Below are 13210 nucleotides of genomic sequence, written 5' to 3'. Positions count from 1 at the left end.
AAGTCCAGAATATATCATTTTACCTAATAAAATCCAAAGGCGATTTGTACAAACAAAACATAATGCCATTAAGAAAATCTGCATTTCTTCACTGTAAGAGTGAGTGTAAATCGTTGCTTTTAAGAAGCCTGTCTTGCTGCTGCAGTCAGCGTGATGCATGACCCAGGAGCACCGCAGGCTAAGGTTCCAAATCCTGTTCTTGCAAAAAGAGAGAAGCATTGTGTTCTGTTACAACATGTGGACAACTTTTAATCATCTGAGACCAACAGGGTACCATGCTGACATCATCTTTCAAACTGAAATGTTATCAAGTTGGCAGAGGGGTGAAAGGATGGAGATTTTTTTTTTTCTTCTGCTGATTGTGCAAAATTCACTGTTTGCTAAACTCCATGAGTAGATTATCATTGCGTGGTTTTGTCTAACTACTTAGACTAGACAGAGCTGGCTGTGGGATATGGGATATGACAGAGCATATTACTGTTAGCTTTCAATCTCGAATGCTGGTTTCATCTGGAACACGGAGCGCTCTTTAATAATGGTGCCTCATACTTTGACATGTGCCTGCTCCTGCTTTGATGCAGATTTGAGAGGATCTCCCACTGACATACTGCCAAAGCATCGTTAAAGTGGAAGAAAGGTATGTGGTAATGTGACAGATCTGAGGAGAAGCAGGACTCCGCGTAAAACAGTTGTAGGACAGCACCAGGTGCCACAGGTAGAACACTGTAATTTGATGTTTCCTCGTGTATTTATCTAGTGTTTCAGTAAAACATGCAAATCTTACTTTTTCTATTTATTTATTTAATTATTCATTTGGATAGAAGATTTCTTTGTAGAAATTTGGTAATACAGATAAAACCTGTATTATATATTGATAACAATTTATTAATCTGGATGTAAAACCATAAAAAGAGCAATGGGACAAAAAGTCCTAGTTAAGGTGATGTGTTTCAGGGTACTGCAGTTCAGTCTGCTGATCCGTTGTAAATCATTGTGCAGGACTTGCAGACAGAGCCTTCACATCTCTACTTTGCCTTTCTACGTTTACTAACAGCCCCTTCCAGAATTGAAGAATGGAAAAGAAGTATCCACCCAACCAACTCGGAATAATCCCATAGCTGTCTTGCTAATACTCCACATAATTAGTGTTTATTCTTACCCTAGCAGATGAAATAACTCCCAGTAATCCTTAGGTAAGTATCTAATTTTAGATAGGCACCTGGATTCCAGTGATGTGTGCTGTAAACTTTAATCACATTTCAGAAGTGTATTTCACTCTTAATCTATTTTTTTTTGTTAGTCACAAAATAGCATTTCTGCTCATTTTGGATATATTTTTTCCTTTGTTTTTGTTTAAGTAAAAAATGTGCAAGTAAAGCAAAGCCTGCTCACTGAGACAAAGCAAATATGTACTGGCTATTTCATATACAAGATCAAATTTTTTCTCTCCTTCTCTATAAAGATACAATAATTTTATAAATCAAAATCTTAAGTTTCATGTTACTATAATCTATTCTTAAAAAACACATACTAGCCTTATTTCTAAGCTGCTGTTTAAGATATTACAGTACTCCAAAGCCTTATTTTGCTGTTGTTATTCCAAGATCACTTTCTTGAGCTTCAAATATCCAAAGAAATACACATATATTTTAATTTAATGTAGGTTTCTACCAATGCATTAAATAGACGTGGCTTTCCAATCAGAATTAACATATGGATTTCATTATTCCTCATGTGAAACTTAAACATACAGGTTAATATAGGCAGAATTTGAACCTTATAATCTTATTCTGAAGGTCCCTCACTGTGACTAGTAACACTTCGATAAACTCACGGAGAGGCTCCATCAAAAAATTTAGCCATTCAGGTTGGGTGCTTTAGTTTAAAAGGACAACTCAAGAGTTCAAATTTAAAGCAAGGACAGCATGTTGTTTCTGAAAATATACTCAGTAGTTTTAATAAGTTGCGTTTGTTGGTGTTTCCAATGTATAAATCTTCTTTTCCCCTTATTATTGAGTATTACCTTTCTACTCTGGTAGTTGCAAGAATACCTGAAGTTTTGTGATACACAGGCTTTGTCAGAATTATTGACTTAAGAAGTTCCTCTCTCCTTTACGTTACATCGTATTCAACTCCCAAGGTAAGTTGATGGATATACTGTATATAGATCTGATCCAATTTATTTCAAGAATGGATATCGGTTGGAAGAAAGGATAGATATTCTCTCTCTCTTTTTAGAAATTATCCAATGTGATCAAACTCTATGCCTATGTTAAGACTTATGCTGATGGATACCTCTTAGAAGGAATTATATCAGAATTCTGCACCCAATATAAAGTGACTGGATTTAATAAGCTGGGAGGTTCTATGTTCCTTATATGTATTTTTTTAATTATGTTTTCTAGGGCTTTTTACTCTGGGCTACTTGATTATATTGATAGTAAGAATAATCCCCCTGTCATTGCTTTGATATACCCAACAGCCAAGTAAGTCTCTTCCATCTATTTCTACTCATCGCCAAGGACCCTGTAGTCAAGCTGACTGCCAAGGTATAATTAATTTATACTTTATACCCTAAGGAGAAGCAGCTGAATGTTCATCAGCTTGTACATTCTAACACTTCAATGCCTTACTAGCAGGGATCTTATCAGTGTTTATTTGAATACCCATAATAAACAAACTTGTATCCTTTGCCCTTCATTTCCTTCTAGAATGTAATAAATCAAATTCAGGCACTAATCATATTACATCCACTTATTATTATGGTAATTCTTACTAATAAAGGACCTGACCTTGCTGCTCCCACTGCTGTTAGTTGGGAGGGGAGATGGTCACCAACTGAGATTGTAGAATCAAATACCAAACATAATGCCTGAGTAGAAAGAATTGGCTGTGATTTCAAAAGAAAATCTCAAGCTGGCTTGTCAACTACTATATATTTTAAAGTATTTCGTGACGCAGAATTTCTGCATGGGACAACAGAAGCTGTACAATTCTTAGTCCAGCTCATAAAAACACTTAGATGTTGTCTTGGCAGCCTGAACTTTAGCTCCTCATCTGAGAGCTTCAATCTTCACTGTCAGAGAATGCTCAAAGCCATGAGCTCCTATTCTAATTAACAAGAATGTTTGTCCATTATTTGTTTAGCAGTTTAATGAAAACATTTTTTAAGTAAGTTTTTAAGTTTTTAAGTAGTTTTAATTTTGATTGAACAGATTTTTCTCCCCCAAACCAGTGAATATTGGTACAATTTTCATCTTGAGACTTTTATTCATTTTATTCCCTTCTAATCCGGCATTTCAGTTTCTCTTCCAGTTCTAAACTGAGCTGTCATAAAGGTAGCCTGTAGTATCTAGGAAGAGCAGAGGAAGAAAGAAAGAAGAAAAAAAAAATCAGATTTCTATATTCTTTTATCTCCTTAACTTACAAGGAAAGCTCAGTCTGCTCCAGAACTTCAACAGGGAGAAAATATGACTATAAAACAGCACACAAAAAGAAAGAAAATAGTAAATAGCTGTTAAATGCATTATTTTGTTGGATTAACATATGCATAAAGTAGTAACGATTCTTGAATTACATATATAATCCTTTATATTCCACCAGAAATGTTCAGTAGCTGAGTGCCACTAAACAGCAGCAAGGTCGTGAAGGAGCTACAGAAATCCCTAGTCCAAAGTCTGGGTGCAACAAGTGTCAGCTCTGAATGTCTTGAAAATGTATATCCATAATGTGAGATAGGCAATTATCCTCTTTGAGGCCAAAGTCACATGGACCCCATCAAAATAAGTGATTCAGTGGCTTGGCATGTATGCAAAATACTGTCAGCTTGTTTGTGAGAATATTCTATATAGTTTATTCGCAACACCATTACAAACTAAATGGAATTAGTAAACGAACAGCAGATTATAGAATTCCACTTTATCCATGAATGAGAGAATTAGCAGCGACTCAAAGTGGAAGGGTAGATGCATGGATTGTAGCACAGCCCCTGCAATATGGGATGTTCCGCAAGCCATTGCTGTCAGGATATAGCAACTTGGCAGACACCCTATGGATGGAATTGAGGACTTCAGCAATGTCCAGCTCCTTCTGTGTCTTCCTCTCTCTCTTGCTTTAGTTTCATCCTCTGAAAATCTGTACATCTTGTAAAAACGGGTATGGTGATGTACCCTGCAGCCCAATGCACACAGGCAAGTGCACGGGCAAGTTGTTCTGATCCAGAGAGAACATTGCAGCTGTGCTGAGGCAGCATGATCAACACAGCAAGGTAAAGGAAGCCCCATGCTCCTCCTGAAGGACTGCCTGGGAGTGCTGTTTGCCTTGAACATCTGACTGACTTGTCCCTTCCTAGTCACGCTTGCAAATGACAGTGCCTAAGAGCCCTAATTCCCCTTTCAAGAGGACATCAGCTGAAGTCAATAGCAGAAACTTGGTATTTATTTGTCACAATGGAATATGTTATTTACTTACTTTCTCTTGTGATTATCAGAGAAACTTTTTTTTTTTTAATAATTAGTAATGCTTGGCATGTTTTGCTGAACATTTTATTGCATATATTTTTAGAACTTAATTTAATTCAATATCACATTAGGAATACAGATATATATTAAATCCCCAAGTCATGTTTCTTTTTTTTTTTTCCTCTTCACATGCATTTAGTAAAAGAAACATTTCCAAAATTCCCATCTGTTCTGCATGTAAATTCAGCTAATTATACACTGATTGACAAGGCTATAAAAGGACATTTTTGTGAGATGATAGGTTTAGCGGCCTGCTGCACTAAAAATTAACATGCGTAGGCATTCTGCAATTTTCCCATGGAAACTATATGTAGGAGTCAAGGAGATACAAATACATACAACAACATGTGCTCTGCCTATCACCCAGGTAGCATGCTAAAGGGTTTGAGATTGTTTGCAAGTATTCACCCATACTAGCGCAAATGCGCACCTTGGGAGGGATCGGTAATCCAGTATTAGTATTTCAGAGTTTCAACAGAAACAGAAATCAGCCTTGCCACCCCTTACCTGCATCATCAGGTTATAATTCTTCAGAATTCTGTTGTTGGCTTGAGTGAAAGCTGGAGACAGCCCAGAGTGCTGTGGATGGGTGCACAGGCATGTACGAGATGGTCAGAGCAGATGAGCTGAATTCTGTGAAATCTGGAAGCCCAGCTGAGAATGTTAAAACAGCAGGAAGATCTCTGTCTTTTGAGACAACATGGAAAAGCTAGAGTTTCCAACCCCCCCCCCCCCCCAAAAAAAAAAAATAAACAAACAAAAAAAAAAACCTAAAACGTGCCTGGTGCTTTGTTCTCTTAAAAATACATATACAGTGGTAGTGATAGTAAGATAAAGTACAAAGCTGGAAAATACCGTAGTACCTAGAGAAATATTGTCCTTTATTCCAACATATAATTCCATTGATAGTGATCATATCTTATCCAATAGGACTACAGATTTAGCAATCAAGCACCTTGCATGTACTGAAGCAGAGTACTTTTGGCTGAAATAATAAATTTTGGGTATGAGCAAATGTCCTGGAATTGAACTTTTAATACTTGACTTCCATCTGAATATAGCTTCAGTGCTGGCTTAGCCACTTACTCAGTTACTTGATAATAAACCACTTACCTTTTAAAATAATGCCTTTATTATATTTCTTTGTCCTTTCAGTCTGTCCCTTGTCTCTCTTTTTGGATTTGGTGTCCACGTAGACCACTTTCACTCTAGGCAAGGACAAGAGAGCCTGAATTAGAATAGAACTGTCTGGGGTATTAAACCTGAAACAGCCTGTTCTAGAACAGCAGGGGTGTTGACGAGAGAATCTGGGAGACACATTACCCGAAATTTTTGAGAGAAATGGAAGGAAACTGAATGCAAGAAAGGTCAAACAGGAATCAGACAATCTCTTGCCTGTATTCTTAACAAGGGTAATTAAGCATTGGAACAGATTACTAATGGATGTGGTTCATGCAACATCAATGAGACTCCTTAAGATTGAATCTCTTTCTAAAATGTATGATCTAATTTCAGCATGAGTTATTGGGATAGATGAAGGAATTGGAAATAAAATCCCACTCTGTGGCACGTAGGAAATGGTTGCAGTGCTTCTGATGGACCTAAAATTTCTGTTTCTGGAAAAATCCATTAGAAAGAAGTATAAATGTGAAAGGATAATAAAATAATGTTAGAAAATGAACACATTGCTTATGAAAGCTTTAATTATACCCACGATAAAAGAATGCCATAAAATGTTCACTTTTGTCTGCTCCTTTTGAGTTGTTGGGACAGAAGGAAGGGTTAATCCTTAGAGGCAGCACATTTAGGAGCAGCAAGGGCGTTAGCAAGTTAGCATCTTGCAGAAAGTGCCCCGATCTCACTGGGAAGAGGACGCAGGTAAGATATTTCGCGTACACAACATGATTCAGTACTCACAGAGCTACATTCACGAGCTGCTGCCCTCATTAAAATTTGAAAGTACGCATGATTTACACATCTTGCAATGCCTGTAGTCCCATAAATCTTTTTTTGATAACGTTTTAGCCTAGCCCACAGATTAATACTAGTTTAGGGGAGGCTTATTTTTTGAAGATTATACAAAAAGAGATTCTGATATATTTTGATATTTTCTGCTTTGGACACAGTGCGAAAATAATGCTCATCAATCATATCAACAAGGTGTCCCAAAGTTTGCACTGATGCAGCATTATTCTGTGGCTAAGCATCTGAGCAGCAAATCGCATCTTTTGTTTTATTCTTCCTTCCTTTCCCCACCCTGTTAAAAATAATAATAATCATTATTTTTTTAATAGCCCCTTTTCCTTCAATGTAATTCAGGAGCATAATTTCGTCCTTACAGTAGCAGCCCTAATGGGAAAATCTGAAGATTGAGATGGTATGTTTTAGCAAATGAAGTACCTTTTTATGAATCAAATGGTTCATCCCTCAGCAGGCGACAACTGAAAACTCTGCTCCAGATGGAGAATGTCAAGCTCCTCATTTTGTAATTAATCTAAAACAAACTTCTAGCTAATTTAATGAGTCATAGTTCAGAGAACAATGTCAATAAGACCAAAACATTGGCTAGGATCTGTGGGGAACCTTAAATCAGAGAAAACTAATACTATTAGCACCTCGATAGCACTTCTACAGAGAAGATCAACAGTAACAACTGCTGGAAGTCAATTCAAAGCTCCTATTAGCTTCTCTGATCTCATGATTAACGTGACAGTACATTTTGCTTTCTGCCTACAAATGTGGGTAACATTGTGTTTGCAATTCTACATGAAAACACTTCTCAGAGACCACATGCGGTGACATAAAGAAGACTCCAAAGGACTGCGATGCACTGAGAAGGGGGAAAAATTATGAAATATTTGCAAATATTGAAACCAATAGGAAAGGTATAATTCATTTTCAAAAGAGGTAATCTAAAGACTGATGTTGAGTGCTGAAAGGAGCAACGCAAACATTTGCATAAACAACTGCTGCCCTATTGAACTATTGTCCATGTTCTGTATATAGACTTACTTCTATCAGCTTGTACATTCTAGCTGCCGTATTCCATGTAGCACATAAAATAGACTTTAACCAAGAAGGAGACTCCAAGCACCTCTCCACAGTGGAAACAACTACTGTTTCAGTGCTGTTATGGCTGCAGCAGACAAAACCTGTGCATGAAGAAATGATTGGCACAAACAATAGCTGTCTCTTTAGCAACTGTCACTTCAATTTGTTAGTAGCAATTCACGCCGGTTTGGTGATAGTGATTTACAGTAACTTCCCCCTTCACAACTGAATACATCTGTAAAACGATTCCATGACAAATAAAGCGTAATGGTTATTTTTTATAGGAAGCTTGTTAGAATGTTGAACCATCCTACCATCAAAGAAGCATACAAAGTATAGGGCACAGTCAAACCGCACATTAGAGGGAAAGTACAAAATATGTAACAAAACTGTCAAAGAGAATGCTAGACACTGGGGACTGAGAAAGGAGAGACAGAGATGGATTCTTTTCCCAATGTCTTTTCTCCCTAATATTTTATTTTATTTTACCCACTTAAAGAATTAAGGGAGGTTCAGTCCTCCTTTGCTGGGTAAGTTTTCCTTCTGGAAGGACAGAATCCTTCCTGAGAAAGCTTGGGTGGGAAGGGGCTGAGGGAGCCATGAGTCCCACACCCCACACAACATAGGACTGACACCAACATCAGGCCAAGTTGCTCATCACCTTATTGAAGGAGGGGATGGAGATCATGAAGACAGGCTCTTGTGTCCATCACCTCTTGTCCTTTCAGGTCCTAGAAGTGGACGCAATAGTCCAGATGGGGTCTCATGACTCTACATAGAGGGGAATATTTTCATCCCTTGACCTACTGCCCGTGCGCTTGCACTAGGTGTGAACGGATGCTCAGGAACCCAGTAATGGCTGTGTGCAGAGACACGTAGGAGAAGAGGACCTTTCTGCCAGTGCATGTTTCTGCTTTCCAGCAAACAGAAATGTAGGAGCTTTCTGTTCCTTTCCAGGAAATTGCACTTCCTAGTTCCAAGGCATTGTTCCAGTGCTCTTTATGTTTGTTTAGAAGATTTCAGGGAACTAGATTTTTTTTTAAGTCTCATGGTGTTTACGCTATGAAAACATGTAATATGTATGAAAGCAATAAATGGAGGGTATTTCAAAATAATAAAACTTCTGTGCAAACTTTGTTTTAGTTTGGCTTCCTTATAACAAGGGGTACAAAATTGTTGTTTTTTTTTTCTTTTAATTTCGATCAGAACCATTAGTAAACACTGTTTAGTCACCAGGAGGCTAAATTAATTTAAATCAATATCTAATTAGGTTCCCTAATGTATTACCTTTCACTTCGGAAATTTAAGAAATCTAAGCAATTAAGTTTGTGCACTGATACCCTACTGTTTTCTTTTTGTTTCTGCTTGACTAAATTTTGCATGTAATTGATCATTTCTAGACCCCAGTATCATATTGATTTCTCTAGCCACTTGCTCTACATGTGTACTTTTAAGGAATGAAATAATTATGTTTTAGAGTAGAGAAATCTTTCATGTTAACTTTCATTTTTCCAGAAAGTGAAACATAATATTAAAGGGTATGAAGCATGAAATTATTAAATGACAAGGCAATGCAAAGGCGTGTTTTCCTCTTACTTGTACCTTGAAGTTAATTTGATTACAAGCAGAAATTGCTTCCATGAAAAAGAGTATTTTTAATGCATAGAAATCCCTATTCATAGGCAAAACAGAATATTTTAGGAATTTCTTACTGTGGTGGGGTCACTGTATGTCACTTTATGTAGTACTCCATTTGATACAAAATACTTAATGCAAGCTCTCTTTTTAAAAGAGAAAATAAAAATAATTTAAATGAATTTAAAAATAATTTAAAAGTTTACATAATTTTTCTTACAAGAAGGATTGAAGTAGTATATATGAGCAAAATTAATTCCCCCCTCTAGTATCTGATAAATTAATTTATTAGTGTACAGCACCAAAATCCACCTCTCCACCTCACTGTGATTACAATTCAGGGAAATTTTAAATATTAAACATATATATATATAAAAAAAAGAACTAGAACATTATAGTCTTATTTCTGTGTGTGTGTCTATTCCTTTGTACTTGGCTCACAATCTGAGCAATATCCTTATTTACCATAAAGAAAAAAAAGATTCTCAGCATGGTACTGTTTATGAATTATAACTGTTCCATGAAAAATGAAAGCGTTATTTTTTTTTGAAGTGTATGAAAAAATGAGCAACCATTTTGGGAAGAACAAAAAATGTTGATATGTGTTTGCTGGTCTGGTTTCTTTATATAAATGATTTATTTATATATGTGTGTATGTATGCAAATCCTTGACATTTAAATGCCCCGTAAGCAATATAATTTAGAGTAAGTAATAGAAGCCCTATAGCTACCAAAGAAACTTACTCTGTTGAAACTGATATTTTCATTGCAGAAGGCTCGAGGTTTAGGGATTCTTTTAAATGTTTTAATCTTTTTATATTAAAAATTGAATAAAATGCGCACTAATTTAAATAGATTTGCCAAACAAAATGGTTTACCAAAACATTGCAAACATTTTGCCACAAAACTCACCATCCTTGCAGAAAACAAGCTTCACTTTGGTATAATGGCAACAGCAAACTGTCTGTAATTAGTGAATATATATATATATGTATATATATATTTATAATGGCTATCAACTATTTATATCTTACTAAGACAGCCTGAAGAATAAAATAAAATAAAATAAAATAAAATAAAATAAAATAAAATAAAATAAAATAAAATAAAATAAAATAAAATAAAATAGCAGAAATATCTTCAAAATCATCCAGTGAGTAAAATGAACCCTTGAGTAGAGCTGCCATCAGTCTAATGCTATCTCAGGCCTAATTTACAGACTTAAGTGCCTTAAGCTGTGTATAGATCTTGTGCTGGCTCCTTTCACTGGCCTGAATCTCTGCTAATGAGAAGTACAAGGTGTTTAGGCACAAGCTCAAGAAAATACTCAGGCATGCACATAAGTCCTGGAAATGTCCACATTGAAATTTATATGGGCTAAAATATATCTTCTTGAAACAGGATTTTTTTCCTGCATTTTTAAAAGTATTATTATTATTATTATTCATTTTATTTACTTATTTATTTATTATTTGCTCATATCCCAAGCACTGTTAAAACCAGAGGTGAAAATCTGTTCTGAGGGAATTCAAACCTTCATGACTTTCACCCGAGATAAACTAGTGATGAACTCATTAATTTAGTCCCCAAATTCTGAAAATTAAGTGATCGTATATAACTAATAATTATCTTACGGCAAGCAATAACATAAAATGGTCATGTTCTTCTGCACTTTAAATGTATTTTTGTATTGGACATAATATTCAGTGTTTATGTTGGACAGATTTATCTTCTGTTAGTCATCAGATACTTTTTCTAAATGATGCTGATATGGAGATTGTATATTATGAAGAATTAGTATTATTTGATTTTATTTTCATCCTTGACAGGAAAAGTGGTTTGCTATATAACAGGACAGTTCCTGGTTTAGAGTAAACAGCTCAGAAGGCATTTGTAGTTATTCCAGTGCTAGTAACCTGAAACCGTCTAGAACCTGGAAATCCTACTCGCACAGAGACATGAAAACTTTAACAAATAGTCTGCCTTTTTTTTTTTTTTGTACTCATTTATTATAATAATATTAGTAATAGAAAAAAAAAGTACTTGCTGAATGTTTCTGGATAGATATTTGTCATTGATGTCAGTATAAAAAATGGTAGATTCTTTTTTTTCCCCCTAAGACTTGTGAACAGCTTTCTGAGCTGTCTAAAATAAAGTTCCATCAGAGATGACATTTTAAAGATACTACCCAATAAGTAAGATTATTGTGCCTGTTTTCAAAGCAGACTAAGCTTATTCTTAGAAACAACAGGCCAATAATTGTGGCTGCTCTTGACATTAATTAAGCAATGCTATATGAAGCTTTGATTTTTGTAATCTTTTATGCATATGAATAGTCCGAAGTTCAATGCAGTCTAATGATTAGGACCCACTTGAAGCGTTTGATTTTGCAAGATGCTGTTTTGCGCTACAGCTTTCAGTTCCCTTTGACTCACAAGTGGCTGGAACGTTACAAATTGCAAGTACGAGTACAGCTAAAAATGGATAGAGAAGTAAATAGATAAAAACACACAGGAGTATTTGGACACTCATTCCTGCTATCACAACTCTGTGCACACAATAGCAACACTTCACTTTAAGCACTGGAGGGAAAACCATAGGGGTTTCCAAGGAACTAGTGCTTTTTTAAAATTTGCGGAGTTGTAGGATACAAGTGCAGACCTTCTGACATGGTTTTCCCATGCTCAGTGCCCAGCTCTTGTGGGTATTTGGCCCCAGCACCTGCTTCCACAGACGTCCCCAGTTCTGTACTTTGTTCCAGTATGGTGTGGCTCAGCCACACAGGGCAAGGGGCTGTGAAACACCCCTGGAAGAGCATTGAGGCACACACAGGTACTCACTGAGTGCTGGTAAGAAAAAAAAAAAAAAGAAAAAAAAAAAGAAAAAAAAAAGAAGGGAAAGTATGCTATTTATCAATTCTATATATCACTGTTTCATTTTTTTTTTGGCTTGGTCTAGACAAGGAAGTTTGGAAGTATGTTTTAATGGAAATCTGCAGCACAAGCTTATCCTACGAACATATTTTTAATAAGGGCATGCTACAGTAAGCTGAATCAAATGAAAGCAACATTTTTTTTTGGGTCTCATACACTTCAAGAGAAAAGGCAGATTTCTCCTCAACACTAATGAATGAATCTTTTCCAGCCTCTTTGTATTTTCAAACGGCCTACTGTAAGACAAATAAAAAAGCACTGCCACTAGATATGTCTTCTAAGAAATACTGCAAGAATTTTCTGGTCTGTACGAATTTGGAAGAGCAAGACAGAGACAAAGCTCCTGTCGGGGCTGTGGGGACACCAAGTTAGGAGTTGTAGATCATCTGAATGGTCTCAATTCTCAGTTAGGTTTGTTTATTAGTTTTTTAAGTTTAACGAAAAAAATGTTTAGACATCCCATTATGATTGGAATAAATCCATCATTTCCAAATTGATCTCCTTCCCAAATATGTTTTCCCAAAAATAATACTGAAGTGTCATCTTGATTTTGAGACGAAAATAAATAGTAAAGTTCTGGAATTGTCCCACAGGATGGAAAATCTGTTTTTGAACCAGCTTTGTACACAACATCTGCAAAATAAGAGAGAGCACTGTTGAGATTTCCTTCACTACCTGAAGGATAAAGCCCAGCTGCTATTCCACGGTTCAGAGCCATGAAGAATATCAAAATTAAAAGACACTGACAGGGGCATCTCAGGTGGCACAATAAACTCATTGTAAGTTACCTCTATATTTAACAAATAGACTGATATTATAAGAATGGTGAGATTTTATGATAATACAGGCAGATCAAACTCTAGAAGGAATTATGTCCTATTTGCTGCACAAATTCTCCCCTTTTGGCTTTATTATCATTTGTAGATGTGCAAATCAAGTATAAAATGCAGCTATTTCATCTCTGTAGCGTTTTATGTCTAGTTTGAACAGTTGTAAAAGACTGACACAACACAGCCAAGAACTGGACCTTTTCCGTCTTTTTCTATCTGTTCCACGATGCTTGTTTTTATG

The 13210-nt window shown here is 36.0% G+C and overlaps 1 long non-coding RNA gene across 2 annotated transcripts; it reads right to left on the bottom strand.

Annotated features, from left to right (window-relative positions):
• Positions 1–1490: 1490 nt before the first annotated feature.
• LOC310903960 lies at positions 1491–10518 on the bottom strand. Of its 2 annotated transcripts, none has more exons than XR_014587970.1 (4): positions 10119–10518; positions 5634–5728; positions 5028–5174; positions 1491–3352 (listed from the first exon to the last, which is right to left on the bottom strand). It is a non-coding gene; the product is annotated as an uncharacterized lncRNA (long non-coding RNA). The 2 variants fall into 2 exon arrangements; XR_014587971.1 differs by having other exon boundaries at positions 5028–5162; positions 10119–10507.
• Positions 10519–13210: the final 2692 nt, after the last annotated feature.

The sequence above is a fragment of the Anser anser genome (genome assembly GCF_964211835.1).
Source record: "Anser anser genome assembly, chromosome: 9".
NCBI lineage: Eukaryota > Metazoa > Chordata > Aves > Anseriformes > Anatidae > Anser > Anser anser.
This window is presented reverse-complemented; position numbering and strand designations above follow the sequence as displayed.